Source organism: Crocodylus siamensis, chromosome 2, assembly GCF_052110815.1.
Source record: "Crocodylus siamensis isolate JL-2025a chromosome 2, ASM5211081v1, whole genome shotgun sequence".
Classification (NCBI taxonomy): Eukaryota; Metazoa; Chordata; order Crocodylia; family Crocodylidae; genus Crocodylus; species Crocodylus siamensis.
This window is the reverse complement of record NC_143396.1, coordinates 120,976,729-120,990,895: the sequence shown is the minus strand read 5'-3', so window position 1 is coordinate 120,990,895 and position 14,167 is coordinate 120,976,729.

The window sequence follows — 14,167 nt, the reverse complement described above, 5'->3', positions numbered from 1 at the left end:
GAGAAAAATAAAACTTGCAGATCACTTTAATCAACGTCAAGATGATTATCTGTGGAGTGTAAGGTATTTATATCCCTGTTTATCCAACACTTCAGTAATGGCTATTGATCTCCAGAAACAGGATAGATCAGTGTATTGTATTAAAGCTCTGACTAAGTGGTTCTGGGAATCACCTCTTTTCTGTTGACCCATTCAGAGTCTGCCAGCGCATCCCCAGCTGCCTCTCCATCTTGCTCTCTGCAGGCTTTTCCTCACTGGCTGTTTCAATCCAAATTCCCCTTGACCTTATTCTCCCTCTGTAGTTGTTTTTTCCCCTCAGCCTCCCTCCACTCCTCGCCCATATTTTTCTCCCTTGCCCTTCGATGTACATGATTACATTTTCATGTACTTTGTCTCTCATCATATGCAGGGACTGCAATATACAATACAATTAATTCTGTCTACTGTGAAGAGAGAACCTCACAGTAGCTTTGCAGACTGTCTGGCCAAGCACTTCCATTTGCAGTTTAATCAAAGCCTTAGTGACCTGTCTACAGATGAGCTAGATTAGCCGACAGATCATTCAGAAATCTAATTTGACAGGCGCTAAAGGTACAAAGTCATCCTTTACCTGCTAGAGCAGGAACTCGGAAGAAAGCCTACCGAGAAAGGTATACTTTCCTCTTTTAATACTTTTACATAATTAACATAAGTGTTTTAATATGTGGGTTGTTCAGTGGAGTACCGGGTCAGAGTGGGAACATTTGGGTCTACAACAATGACACTTTACAGGCGCAGACACACAAAACTAAAACTGCATGTAACACCTGCTAACCTACTTCATCCTGTTTTGATGAATTAAGTGTTCTCAGGGTACTGGCCTGCAGGGTGCAGCACACACAAGAGAAACAAATGACATGTGTCCTTACATGTCCTCCAGGCAGATAAGTTATCACCAAGGCTTTATACTACGTTGACTTCCTAATACCATCTCCCCAGGGATCAGGGGCAGCAGCTGAATGAGTGGAATACCCCCTACTATAGCGTGTGCACACACGTGTACAAACACACACACAGATTTTTATCAGGCGAGTTGCTTTTGACTTTGCCACCCCCAGTCTCAGCAATTGCACATTTGGGCACCATTGCCTGCAGGAGACTCCCAGCATTCAGGTAAACAGTGACAAGATTTGGTGGAGCTTCATTCAAAGCAGCATCACCGCCACTTGCTTCTCCCCCAGTCCTGGTCCCTCCACACTGTTCCCTGCACCAGAAATAGAGGGGAAGACCCCTGCACCCCCGACACTGTCCAAGAGTGGCACAGCTTACTTCATTTCCCAGCTCCCCATGGCTAAGGGCTTGCAAGATGCTGTACAGCTGCTAGGGGGGTGGGGTGGCTCTTAGATGCAGCGTGGGTGCAGGCAGCAAGGGGGGTGTGTGTGTGTGTGTGTGTGTGTGTGTGTGTAACTCTGTTGGGGTGGGTGTGTCTTAGGGGCAGAAAATGGCAGGGTGTTTATGAGTGTATGTGTGTGTTAGGGGCGGGTGCAGGCAGTGAGGTATGTGTGTGTGTGTGTGATTGTGTGTGTTGGGGCGGGTGCAGGCAGTGGGGGATGTGTGTGGTAGTTAGGGGTGGGTGCAGTGGGATGCGTGTGTGTTAGAGGCAGTCAGCAGTGTGTGTGTGTGTTGGGGGTGTGCAGTCAGGTGTATATATGTGTGTGCTGGGGCAGTCAGCAGGGTGCGTATGTGTGTTAGGGGCAGTCAGCGGTGCGTGTGTGATTGTGAGAGAGGTGGGTGCAGGCAGGTGCGTGTGTACGTGTGTGTTGGGGCAGGCAGTGCTGTATGTGTGCGTGTCAGGAGCAGGCGGCGGTGCGTGTGAGGGATGGATGGATGAATGGATGCCTTTTTTTTTTCCCTGTTTTTTTTGCACCGGTCCTGGAAGCACTGCAATAGCAGGTCAATGCAGGGAGTGGATGGAGCAAGCTCCGGTTCCACCACCCAACACCAATAAGAATCTGCTCAATATAGACCTCCACGGAGGCGGGGAGAGGCTGCGGGGCCTGCCCGGCGTGAGGAAGACCACCTTCGAGATCATGGTGTCTCCCCTGCCAGACTCCGTCGGCGGGCTGCGCCGGTGCCGGTGCCGGTGCCGGTCCGGCCGGCCGTCTCGCCCGGCGCCCCGCGCCCCCGGCAGTCCCCAGGAGCTGTCCGTGAGCTCCCGCACCGCCAGCCCGGCCTCCTGGCCTGCCCGCGCCGGGGCGGCGGCTGGAGACAGCCCGGCATCACCCCGCCCCGCCCCTCGCGGCCCCGTGCCACGCCCCCTCCCCTCCCCTCCCCCCACCGCAGCCCGCGCTGTGCCGGGGGGGCCCCGCAACGCGCCGTGCTGTCCCCGGGGCGAGGCGGCGCGGGGAGGGGAAGGGAGGGGTCCGCCCGCCGGGAGCGCGGTGCCAGGCGGCCGCAGCCCGCGGAGCTGGGAGATGGCCTCCCCCTGCTCCCCCGCGCCGGGAGGCGGCAGCTCGCCCGCCGCCAGCCAGCCGCGCCTGCGCCAGGTGGGTGCAGCTCCCGCGGGCTCACGGGGCGCCCGGCCGCCGCCTGGCACCGCCGGCTCGGGCCGGGCCGGGCGGGGGGGCGCAGCCTCGGGGGGCGCGCCCACACGCAGCCACGGCGTGGCCCAGCGGCACCCTGCCTGCCACCGCCAGCACACCGCTGCACCCTGCCCGGCACCGCCAGGTGCCCGGCATCACACACAGCTACACCCTGCATGGCACTGACACACAACCTCACCAGGCACAAGGCGTGACACCCTGTGTTGCACCAGCATGCAGGCATGCCAGGCGCACAGCTGAACCCTGCATGGCGCTGATATGCGGTCACACCAGGTGCACGGCAGGACACACAATCACATCCTTTGTGGTAATGACATGCAGCCACATCAGGCACATGGCATGACACACCACCACGCCCTGCATGGCACTGACACCCAGTCACACACTGTGCAGCTCCATCGGTGTGGTGAAGGGCGGAGGCTGAGTTACCCTCTGCTCAGGGGCAGGACATGTCCTGGCCAAAACACAGGGACATCCTTCACACTGATGACACTGCATGTGACACGCTGAAAAACTACAGCTCGTGGCAGAGCACCACTTGTATTCCAGCAGCACGGAGGCATGCAACACATGACGCAGCACACAGACACATGCACACAAAATACTGCAGCTGGACCAGGCAAAAAAATACCGTGTGCCACCCACACTACAGCAGTGTGAAACTGGCTCCCAGGACCTCCCTCTCACACACACAAATGCTTCCACACAAGCACCTCGTTTCTCATTGCGTACTAGAGGAACGCAGCTTTCTTTTTGCTCTGTGACCTAGAGCAAGGGCTAATGTCGCCTGCTGTAGCATGAGTGTCCAAGTGGTGTGTGATGCATGCTTGGGTCTGCAGGAGCAGTGGTACATGACAGGAAGGGTAGCACAGAGGTGGCATGTCACTGGGGGTAGACGTGCATGTGACCTTTTTTTGGGTGGGTTTTTATTATCATACCCTGATGGGACATGAGAGGATGGCAAGGGAGGTTCTGGCACAGGAGCAGGCAGGCTGAGATGTTTTCCCTGGTTACCAGCTCAGCTTGGATTGCTGTTTGGGAAGCACAGTGGAGGCTGTGTGCGGAAGGGCGCTGACACTTCTTTTCTCTCATCTGCCGAGAGGGTGGGATGTAGCAGCATTGTGGAAAAGTGATGATAACGTCTGGCTTTTTGTCCCACGTTGCTCTCGCCCTTAATGTACTTTGCACTTGACATTCAAAAGGGTCATGGTCTGAATTCAGTGGTGATATTAGTAGCATTATAAGGACCCCAGTACTGGTGTCTTCTATCCTGGCTTTTCTTGCTATTAGCAACACAAAGATATGCAGAAAAAAAGTGGGGAGGGGAGGTTCTACGTGAGCAACCTAAGTAAGTTACAATCACACTTGCGAACTGGGGGTGGAGGAGTTTGGTCACTGTATTTTTTTTCTGTCCCTGGCTTTTGCTTTATTTAAATTGACTGTATCAAAGACCATGGATATGTGTATTATTTGTGAGCTAATGAACAGACTCTCTAGTGACTTGCACTGCATTGTTTAAAATGAATCTGATTGCAGAAAGCAGGACTCTGGTTGCCACTGAATAATAGTAGAATTGTGACAGAAAATGCCAGGCTTTTCCCTGCAGTATTCACAATCATGTACAACTCCTGCCAGTGCAATAAGATGGGTTATGTCAATTTTAAGAGAATTGATAGTGATAGATCAATAACCAAAATTTCACCAGAAGGACTGAAAGAAAATAACTGATCTATTGACATATCTCTCCTGTTAGTGTTCAGATATAAATACTGCGTAAGAATGCCTAATTTAAATATTATATATTAAAAGGTGAGTATTTGTACATGTACACAAAGACAGCCATATATAGAAAGGCAATTATATGTGTGTGTGTGTGTGTGTGTGTGTGTGTGTATGTGTGCGCGCGCGTGTGTGTGTATACAGATATATATAAAAAAGAATTTGAGTAAGAGTAGTTATGCACTGGAAAATATTTTCTCGTGTGTTGCTGCTGTGGCAGGCGTGTGAATAAAATCTTAATTAATAGCGTGCAGCATATTTTCCAGCTGTTGTACCATCACTTCCTTTATACAACACTTTTCGGCTTGTACTTCTTTGCAAAACAGAGCTGTCGTTACAGTGACTGGTACATAATTTACATTTTTGAATTGGTTGCTTGAATTGTTTGCCATTCTCTACCTGGCCTGGTCTTCATCCACTCAAGTAGAGCAGAAACACTGCCAATTTCTGGCTGCAGGGTATCACAGTGATTTTGTTCTGCAAGTATTTTTGAATGTGCTGGAAACAGAATAGATAATACTAGGTGACTAGTAGTGTCCTGCTAAATGTTGATATGCTTAGTTTGCTTTTTTTACATTAAGGTTTTAAAGATACGATAAAATCAAACTGCTGTAAAAGAGGAGTCCTGATAATCAGATTAGTCTGTCACACAGAAATACTGAATATAAGTTCAGTCCTCTTCATTGTATCGTTGTTGACAAATAGTTCATATTATTAATGGTGAAGTATCAAAGGCTTTGGAGTTCACATAACCATTTGAAAGTTTGGATGAGTATGTAAACTAGTCAAACCTATTCTGTATTGAAAGGTCAGGCTGGAAATGTTGGGCAAAAAGGCTTTTGTGTGTTTGCTTCTGAGCCCAGCTGGAAATAGCACAAGAACAGCCCTTTTTCATGTGTTTTGGCACTTCCTGGCCTATCCCCGCTGGAAACTGGAAATGAGGAAGACAGTGTCCAGATTTTAATAGTTTGAGTCTTAACATGAATAAAATGAATAGAGTCTCTCCTGAATGTATTTGCACTCTACTCAGTCCAATCCAATACAAAAAACAAAGACTTGAAGCGTTAGTTAAAAATAAAGATACAGTAAAGAGATAGCAAGGGTCTGACTTTGAAGAAAGCAGTCTTCAAGCCAAAACTCCATGAATCTTTGAGAAATCAGAGTTTTGTTTGCTTATGGTTTATTCAATATGTTTATTAGAACCAGATACGTAAAATCATTCTATGTAGTGACTTAGAGCTACTGTGGCGACTCACCTAATTAGAAATCTGATGCGATAATCCTGCACACTTCAAGTCTTTGATACGTTTCTTAGATCCATGGTCCACATCTAAGTCATGAATATTACTTGAATATTAGGTTTCCAGTTATGTATTTTTAACAGCAAACAGTTGTGCGTTACCATTACCACCAACTTGTATAGAACCAATGAGGTTCTTTCCAGGCTGAGATGTGGTCATGTTAAGTGCAGTGATAATGTCACATTGCATTTGTTAGATTTATTATCTCAGGAGCTTAAGGAAAAAATAAAATGATATCTTGTATATTGAATAAATGAGATCAATACTAGGGGCCAGATTCTCTGGGCAAAAGTGGTCAGCGGAGCATTCCTGGTAGATAGAGTTTCTTGGGCTCTTGTAGGCTCAGATCGAGAGTTCTCTTTTAACAGACTACATCTTCCTGTGCTATAATGCCATTCCTGCTTCTTGCGTAAGGATATATCTAGATAAAAAAGGAATCTGGTTGTGTCATCCTTGGTTACCAAAATGGCTGTTTGAGGCCATAGACAACCAAAAGTAAAGAAGAAGAGCCATGGGCGACTGGTGCCTCCCGAGTCTGTGGGAGCTGTCAATTGCTGACTGGGGAGGGGGTCCCCCTTGCAGCTGATCGGGGGGTGTCCCCCAGCAGCCAATCGCCAAGCCAGTGGCAAAACCAGAAGTACACTTCTGCCGGCACTTCCGATTTCACGGATGGCGCTTCCAAGGGGCGCATGGCCAATCTCTCAGGGGGTGCACATGCACCTGCATTCACCCCCTACGCATCACCAGCACGATCAGCTGTAGTAGAACAACTGACCAAATAGTGATCAGTGGGCACTTCTACCTGAGATGCTTTACTGTGCAGTAGAACTAATTCTTGTGCAGTAAGCATCTGCATCTACACGTGCCTCGGAGAGTTTACTGTCTAGTAGTTTATTTGAGAGTAAAGTCCTCCTGAATGATTTGCATAGGTAGACATGCCTAGTATGCTATATTTTCTGACATATAAAACATACCTTTTCCAAAAAGCACAGCTCCTGGAAATTGGGTGTGCATTACAAGTGAGAAAATCTGGTAAGAGCAGAAACTTCTCCTGGGAGAAAGTAAGAGTAACTCTGTACAAGACCCACAGGGAAGCAGAACAGAGACCAGGCTAGGCTCCTGAGCTGCTCCTCCTCAGTTACTACAAGGAAAGATCTTTTTTTCTACATTCTGTTTCTCAAAAACAAGGTGTGTATCTTCTGTCAGGGTATGAGTATCCAAGAAAATAAGGTATTTAATGGAAATTTGAAAGCATCACATGTTTTCATATTTGTTTTTCATTTTTAGAAGGATTTACCATGATTTTCAATGCTGTCCAGCAGTCAGCTTGTTAATTAATATAGTTACTGTGTCTAATGGATTATTTTTACTTTCAAAATAAGGACTTCTTAGCATTAGATTTTCAAATTCGATTTTCATTATTCTGCCATGAGCATGACACAGCAGTGCACTATTGTGAATTAAAATGTAGAGATGAATCATGATAGCTACATTTGACTAATAAAATGATTCACATTTTGAATATGCTGAATATACATTTTGTCTATTTTAGGTTAAGAATTCTTTTTAATTGCACCTAGAACAGAATCACTCAGTGGCCAAGTTTCTGAACTTGGGCTCTGACTGAGTGTGTTATTTATGTATTTGGATTTTTGCTACTGTCCAACAAAAAAGCTTATATGCAATATTAGTTACCTTTGGAAACATTTCAAATAAATATATAAATAAAAACAGTCATCAGTTGCTTATGATAAAAATTAAACTCATGAGCAACGGCTAAAATTTACCTTGCCGTAAATTACTAACAGATTCCCACACCTGCGTATCTCATACAGCTTTCTGACAGAGAGAAGAGAGCCATTGCAGAATACTAACAAACTTAGGATGTGACAAAACACAGGGGGTGGCTTCATTTACCGGAAGCACTTACACTGATCACACTGTGATATATTTCTGTTATCATAATAATACTTATAAATCTTGGATTCCTCCTTGAAATCATTCCACATGCAGAACATCCTTTGACTTGGGGCTTGATCCAAATGTATTGAACTCAGGAGCATTTTTCAGTTGATTTCAGGGGGAACTTTTGACCAGTCCCATGAATTAGAATTGAACTGGAGTATTTGCATGGTTGGGTTCATTATTTGCACTTGTCAAGTCTGGCCTTATTCAGCAAGGCTAGGGCTTAATCTTAATGCCATGATTTGTCTTACTGAAGTCATGCTTTAAGTTTTTCACATACCTAAGTACTGTATTTAAGCACATCCTGTATTCTGATGTTGGTGACATTTATCTTATAAAGCTTTAAAAATGATTGAAAGCTAGACAAAGGTTTCATAAATGACATTGTTTAAAAGCACAGTGTTTTAGAATGTATTGGGTATTATCCCTCACACTTAGGGTTTTGCAAGGTGATTTTGATTTTTTTCTTCTACTTTTCAAGGGGCTCTTTCTTTGGAAGAAAAAAATCTTGAAAAAGTCTAGATAAATATATGCGAGGGGCAAGGATTTCTTAAAGTGATATCTTTTATTGGACCAACTGTGTAGTTGGGCTAGAGTTAAACAAGCTTTCAAATGCAAGCCATTCTGCCTCAGAATAAACTTTGCACTCCATATCCTAATTGTATTTTTTTGCTTACTGTAAGAACATATGAAAACATGTCAGTGTAAAAACAATACTTCAGGCAACGCTCAAGATATATAGCCATAGATATATATCCAGAAAGTCCCTACTACATATCTCCCACCATCCATGTGGAGGACGAGGTAAGTTCCTCCTATCCCAGCCTCTTTGAAAGCCCTCCACAATTCTAGACTTAGCACTTAGCAATGAACAGGTCTACTATTCATACTGGGGGCTGGCAACATACAACGTATGGAACCACTGGATTTGGCCTGCGGAGCCAGGGCATTACCTTTGCCCATGCCTGTGCTGGGGTGGGCCATGAGGGACTGCATCTGCATTGCCACCATTTCTCCCCACCTTCCCACATCCTCCTACCTCTGTCCCCAGCTGCAGCTTGGGTGCAGCTTCCAGGTGGTAGGGAAGAGAGTTGGGCCTGGGCAGCTTCCAGCTGCACCCACACTACAGGCAGCAGGTGTTGGGAGAAGTGGTAGAGGTGGTGCAGGCACAGCTTCCAGCTTCCTAGCCTTAGCCCTAAACATGGCATTGCAGAGTTCTCCACAGCTGTACTTCCTCATCAGCCACGCAGTGTTGTGGGGGAGCTGGGAGAGGTGCCAGGCCCCAGCGGGGGCACAGGAACTCCCCCATACACACTCTGTCGCTGATGATGTGCCAGTGAAACCACCCAGCTTGTGCCAGACTTGGGGCAGGTTGTTCTAGCTTGTATATTAGAAAGGTTGCCAGCCCCTGATCTATACTATCTCTCTCAGTAACCGACAAGGAATCCTCAGTTGTACCTTTGTCTGAGTCTCTGCACTGTAAACCACCCTTTAGATCCCCCGGTATATTTGGCTTATATATTTACTGATTCACTAATATAGTTGGCTTCAATGGGATTGCTTGCACTTCAAAGCTTGCTGGTTGGGGTCTGAATGATGGGATGGGTTAAAACAGAAGTTCTGTGAAATGAGAGAAAGAATCCAAAAATACTGAAGAGGGCCAAGCATCATAGATTCATTAAGATTCAATTAGGGACTTAGCACAACATAGGAGAATTGATTTGGAGAACATGTTGATTTTGAGGTTGCATTTTTGTTTAAATGGAGAAAGAACAACTAATAGTACTGACAGCTCTTTATTACTAACTATCTTCTAGGACATGATGATAATTTGTCTGACCTGTAGATTGCCTACGGGTAATTCTAGCAGGGAAGACATATCATTTGTAGGGCAATTGAAAGCTAGGCAAGATAGATGATTTAAGCAGGCCATATGTTTAAAGAGAAGCTGACCAGCAATACCGAAACTTGAAAATACAATCAGACATCCCTTTAAATAGCAGTCTTTGTTCAGTTTAAGGTGTGGAACATCACCTTCTCAATGTTGCTCATTTTTGGGAGCAGTGAAAGTTAGTACTAGTTTACTGCAGGCAGGAGTGAAAATGAGAAGAACACTGTGAAAGAGAAAGCAGTAGTATCCAGTGCAAGGAATTCAGCAGGTGAGAGGGGAAGGACAACATGATGAGCAGCAGCAATGCACTCAGTACTTGAATTGGATGGGAAGGTTTCCCCATCCCAGGAAGACATTAGACAGTGCAAAGATTTTCCTATTCCTTATTTGGACAAACAACTGTTGAAATTGTCCATGAAAGACTAAAGGGTACTTTAGCATAGCCATGGTTTAAAGATCCACCTGAGTTATAACTGGGAAACCCAGGATCATTTGAAGCAGGGAGCTGACCCTGGGAGTACTATATGCCTGCTGCCTGTTTGAGCCAGCAAGCTATTTGGGGTAGTGTATTCAAGTTGTGTTGGAGGCGGGATGCAGTGAAGGGGGAAAAACAAGAGAGAAAGGGAAAGAGAGACTGTATAGCTCAGTAATTAGGGCAGTCACTGGAGATAGAAGAGACCTAAGTTGATGCCCTCCCACCTCTTAGGTGATTGTTTTAATTCAGTAGTTCTTAATGTTTTTAGACTTCAAGGGCACCCTTTGGAAAATGCCAGCTCTTAGTTTTCACTCAGTTTTTGAATAAGAAAAAATTCTAATAGAGAAATTCTTCTGCTGCCAAGAAAGACCACAGCAGGTCAGCATATTTCTATACTATTTGAAATCCCTGGGTTTATCTTGTGAATTATTTGTAGGTGCACACCTGACAGTGCTAATGTGGCATGGCACTCTGTGACTCCCTTAACAGGATCTTGAGGCACGCCACGGTGCTAAAATGCTTCAGTTGGGAATCACTGTTGTTCTGTCCTCCAAGGAGGGATTTTTTCCCCTCTCTCATTCTGACTAAAAAAATTGATCCTGAATCCGAGAAACCCTTCCTGATAGAAATGTAATTGAAACGGATATATCTAGAAAAAGTTTTAGTTTTGATGAATCAACTGTTTAGATGAAGAAATCCCAGGCAGTTGTAATAAGTACCTACCCTGATGACTGATTGCCATCATCTAGGAACATAGTAATCAGTCACCGGGTGGCCAGTCAACAAATAAGCACCAGTTACTTAGATGCTGTGAAATTCCTCTTATCATAAAAACCTCTCTGCTTTTTTTTCTTTCTCAACTTTCCTGATCCCTGTATCTTTAATTTTTAAATATCTTTCTATATATTTGACTATAGTGTTCTAAGAAGACGCCAAAGAATGTCATTCCATTTCTGTTCAGAAACAGCAGGACACTGACTACGAAAGCTTCCGGGCACTGTCAAACCAATGTACTTCAACCCCACAGGGATTTACCTCTAAGAGAGGTGATAGATTAGGGTTCATGGTAGTACTTCTGGAACTGTCAGTAAGGATGACAAAAAGTATTAATGTGTATTTTGGGGGTGACTTTTGAAACGATTTAGCTGATCTGAGGGTGCCTATACACATTCATTAATGCACAGTAGTTACTGTGCCTTTAGTTTAGTACGTGCTTAATGAAGTACTAACTAAATGCAAAGTAACTCCAGTTACTGACAGTAGTGTCAGTGCATGGGTTTTTTGTGGTGCTTACTGAGTCGTACCCTAATAATACTGCTCAGTAGCATGTTAGCATGGTTTTTAACTGCCACGCTGCAGCGCAGTGTTATTAGGCTGCTCCACAGTAAGCATCTCATGTAGGCGCACCCTGAGAGCAGCATTCCCTCGAAGCTGCGTGGTGTGCGTGGTTATGTAGGTGCTCTCATGCTGTGCTGCCAGGCACACCTGCTCGGCCACCCATGCCACGCAGCTTAGAGGGAACGCTGCCTGAGAGTACCAAACTAATTTCCCATAGGACAATACATGACAATCGGGTAATAACAGCTCTTGTTCACTGTTGAACTGGGTTGGTTTTAAAACTCAGGGCTACAAGATTGTTTATTCCATGGGTTACCTCCTAAATTCCTTCTTCTTTTAATATTTCTGGTGTTAGTTGAGTATACGTTGAGTCAAATCTACTAGATTAGAAGCTGAGAAATCCTACTGGGGTTGGGGCAAGAAGGAATCTATCCATCCCTTGTACTTCAAACATAGTCACAGCATGATTTCCCTGCAGTGGCTCAGGCCAGAAGCCAGGGGGCACTAGAGCATGGCTCTCTGGTAAGTAGCCAGCATGTGTGTTTGCTTCCTCTTCCTGCTGCCCTGAGGTCTCTGGGGTTTGCAGTTCACAGTCACAGCAGCAGGCCTCTGCAGGGTTGCTCATCACTTCCTCTTCCTGCTTCCAGGCACCTCTGGACTACGTAGTCCACAGTCACAACCAGCAGTAACTTTCAGTAAGTTTGGCAGAACAGAGAAGCTTTGTACTCAGGAGAAGGGGGTTTAACTCCTCCCCCTCCCCCCCCAGCCCTCAGCCAGGGTTTGCCTGGGGCAGGGAGGGGCAGTCCCTGCCTCCTCTCCACCTGCAACCCTTCTCTGGTGAAGCAGATAGCACCAACCAGCCCAGGGCTAGAAAGCATGCTGGGATGCTGGGGGACTCTGATTTAACTTAAATCAGGAAGGAGTCTGGGACAGAAGTTTCATAAACTAGTTTGACCCAAATCAGTTCAGTCTGATACTACATCCAACCAGGTTTATCTTAAACCAGTTTCAGCCATATTGAAACTTGTTTACATGCACTGAACTTCTGTTCTGTTACAGGTTTAATCCAGTTTCTGATGACTTAAACTGGTGTATGTGTAACTTCTGTCTCTAGCCCAAAAGACAGGGATCTTATGCATTGCTGAATCAATGCATCTTATTAATAGACCTTGAATGGGAGACCCCAGCAACAGTATAAATCAGCTGAAATAGAATACCCCAGGAAAGGGCAAGCAGTAGCAATATTGATGATCTTTTTCAGGTAAGCAGTAGGATTAGCTGGTGGAGGAGTTGTAATTTGCATTTTCCTTTTCCAGTTTTTGTAAAATCTAGTGAAAGGAAATAGGATGCAGGTTATGGGCATTTTTAGATGTGTACGCAATGCAGCGCTGGGTATGCTAGCTCACGTGCAGAGCAGACTCGATTCATTGAGTCTGCTCTGACGAGCTGCTTCTCTGGCACATTGCAGCATGAAAAGGATTGTGTATAAATGCCCTACGTGATGTAATCTCCCTTTAATGATACTTTAACTGTAATTGGTATATAATATTGGTAAGATACTATTCAAACATACACTTCGTATTCTTATATATGAGTTAGTCATTAAAGTGCCACCCTGCCCTTCCTTCTGTCTAACTTCAAACTAACCACTTCTCTGTATTTGCATATGGAAACTGATATATTATCAACATATTTTATTGATAATAGTAAAGAAATTCTGAAGTTAATAAAGAGTCCAACTTAATTTTGCCTTTCTAGGAAAATTAGGAAAGGATGCAAATTAAAGGCTCAGAATATTTATATTAACTGATATTAGACCATAATAAGTAATTCCTTTTCAAGTTTCATTTAATCATGAATAGAGATAGACATAAGCAAAACCCCCAGTTCTGAACCTTCTGGCTATAACTAGACTTTTGGTTCAAACTTATCTTTAATCTTGACCTCTAAGGCATTAAAAAAGTACAAATAATTTGTTCAAAAGCTAAATTACTTAAGAGCCCACACAGTGAAATATGAGCTTAAGCATCACAACATTAAACAAAGAGAACATCTGCAGAACTGAACAAATATGCATTCTTGATCTCAGTGAACCATGTGTGCCCTTTTGGGGGGAAAAAATGCCTACTAAGAGAAAATCTCTTCAGCATTTTTAAATGATCAGACATAATGGGAAATGAACCTCTTGTATAACAGATGTAAGCTAAGAAGAAGAAGAATTAGCATCAATCATTTAATATATGTATCTATGTTACATAAAAATAATGAAAATAGTTATCTACGTAGGCAGCAAAGCCAAACACTCAGTTTTAAGATAGTTTTAAAATAGTTGATTTAAGATTATTCATGCAATCTTAATTCTGCTCTCTTCTGCATTCATCAGCCCTCTTCTGCATTCCTCATATGTACTAAATGAAGCTGGGGTCCTATGGAAAAATATTAGGTGATGACAGAATCAAAGACTGTACCATAATTCACTATAACACTTAGAGTTATTATTTTGGCTTTCTGCCAGGTGTGAGGAATGCAAGCAAAAGAAAGAAAATAATGATTTTCAAAAATGTATATAACTCAATCACATCTGAATAAAATTCATGAGAAAATAAAAGGGATATCTCTAGCTACAAGGCTTTGTCTATTATCCCACCCATCTCCACCCATCTCATTGTGGGAGAATTTGATCACTTTGCAGGAGGAACATACTGTTCCTGGGTATTAAGTGTGTGTACGGAACACCACAGGAGAGGGAAATGAGGGGTGTGTAAAGCCCATGCCTGAAAAATGCCTTATTTCTACAGCACTGCTTACAGGGAGTGCACTGCAATAGATTGGGCAG